The following is a 2,122-nucleotide window of genomic DNA, read 5'->3' as shown; positions in this document are numbered from 1 at the left end:
GGGTTTGTGAAAGGGGATAATAGGCCTGAGCTTTCCCAATAATGTCATCATGTAAAAGAGGTGACTTCTGCTCCCATTTGGATCTTGAGGGGGTGGGGACTTGTGTTTCTGAAGGGGAAACAGTGGGTAAAATGGGGGAAGTTCAGGTCTATTATCCTCTTCCGCAAACCCAATGCTCCACATTTAAGTCGCTCACCCTGCCCTCCTTTTAGAAATCTCTATGCAACTGAGCTATGTACTCTGATGTTCTCCAGAAAGGATTCTAAATGAAGACATTTCCAAATCACTACTGACTCAGCAAATAGTGAGACAGGGTGAATCCCCATTTTGCCACCTGGCAAGATGGCACCCAGTTGACTGAAGAAACTAGTTAATTTGGTAACATACCCAATGAAGCCCTGATATATCACATATGAGTACTGGAGACATGAAAGCACTGAATGGAAAGTGCATTGTTCAGATTTCAGTGTGGCATATAGGGAAACACTGTAGGGAGAATAGTGTACACTAACATGGATTTGCTAATGGCTCAGGTATCCACTTCAGATTAATTATTAGAGAATCATAGCTGAGAAATTATTTCTTTTTCCCTAGGATAAGCTCAACCTGCAGGAGTTTATGCCATATTCCAAAGACTGTATTATCTTAAAAAAGTACTCCAATAATTTTTTTAAAAAGCAAAAAACAGCTGGGCTTTCTTCAAACTGCAATGCCATTGAGGTGTCAAACTCCATACCAATTTGAAGGCTGCTGTGGTGTCCAATCTCCTGTAAGACTGAGTGACTTGGATCTACTACAGAAAACACATCCAGCTTCTAGAGCTGTTTGACCAGTGCTACCTATGTCCCATCTTGTCTGGTCTTATGCTGTTGAGTCATTTCCAAACCATAGCGACTCCGTGGACACATCTCTCCCAGAATGCCCCACTTCCATCTGCAATCATTCTGGTAGTATATCCATAGAGTTTTCTTGGTAAAAAGATGGAAGTGGTTTTCCACTGCCTTCTTCCGCACGGTAAACTTGTGTCTCCTCCTTCCTTTTTCTCCCATGCCTCTGCTGCCCTGCACAGGTGAGTTTTGACTTGTAGCAGATTGCCTTCCACTCACTAGCCACTGGCCAAGCTAGGATTGGAATGGGTATGTCTCTGTTTGACTCTCCCTCATGTAGCCAAGACTGGTAGAGTACTGGAAACTCTCCAGGTGCGATCCTGAGAGGGGGACCTGTGCCCCATACTCATCATCAAATGATAGGCACAAGATTACCAATTATCCGGTCTTGAAATGTAGGAAATTTACCAGCAGTGAAGTGTTGTCTACAGCAACAGAGTTCCACCAGGCAGGATGTAGAAGGAGAATGGAAGACCAAGGGGTATATGTCTATATCGTCTCTCTAGAGATATATAAAGAAAGCTAGATCCAGGACTTTGGATGATGCTCTTTTTTATTATCATTATATTTCTTAAGCACTTATTAGGTGCCAGGCACTGTACTAATTAGTAAGGGGGATATAAGCTAATCAGGTTGGACACAGTCTCTGTCCCACCACGGGGCTTACAAATGAGATAATTGAGGCTAGAGAAGTGAAGTGACCTACCCAAGGTCACACAACTGACAAGGATTGGAGCCCAGGTCCTTCTGAGTCTGCTCTAAGTCTGTTGAGATGGAAGAATTTCCCAGAAGAGCGATAACGTTTTCTAACATTTGTGCCCAAGTCTCTTGTTCCATCTTCCAACACGGTTGCACAGAACAAATGGAAAGGATAGGGCCCATACTCCTCCCTACTTTAGTCCTTTGGCAGTGCGGAATGGCTCAGACCAGGCACCCTGGGCTTTGATCTGGCCAGCCATGCCTCAGGATCTTGAACTTTTCAGGGCAGCCAAATTCACTTAGTCATTTCCAGATCACAGATCTGTGGATGGCGTCAAATGCTTCGGTGAGGTCTATAAAAACTGTGTAGAGGTCCTGCGCTCTTCCTGTATCTGACATGCAGCAAAGATCATTACTGCTGTGCTGTGCTGTGGTCTGAAGCCACAGTGTGACTCTGGGAGCATTCAGTCGATGATATTCTTTAGCAACCAATCACCTTTTTTTAAAAAAAATCTGATGAGGATGGTAGCATCTTT

General features: G+C 44.0%; 1 non-coding gene across 1 annotated transcript; it reads right to left on the bottom strand.

The window, feature by feature from the left end:
- Positions 1 to 1,079: 1,079 nt before the first annotated feature.
- LOC114806752 lies at positions 1,080 to 1,217 on the bottom strand. Its single transcript, XR_003754814.1, has one exon. It is a non-coding gene; the product is annotated as a small nucleolar RNA SNORA7 (small nucleolar RNA).
- Positions 1,218 to 2,122: the final 905 nt, after the last annotated feature.

This window comes from Ornithorhynchus anatinus, chromosome X1 (assembly GCF_004115215.2).
Source record: "Ornithorhynchus anatinus isolate Pmale09 chromosome X1, mOrnAna1.pri.v4, whole genome shotgun sequence".
In the NCBI taxonomy this organism is placed as follows: domain Eukaryota; kingdom Metazoa; phylum Chordata; class Mammalia; order Monotremata; family Ornithorhynchidae; genus Ornithorhynchus; species Ornithorhynchus anatinus.
The sequence above is the reverse complement of the archived record's forward strand: the minus strand, read 5'-3'. Positions and strand labels throughout refer to the sequence as shown.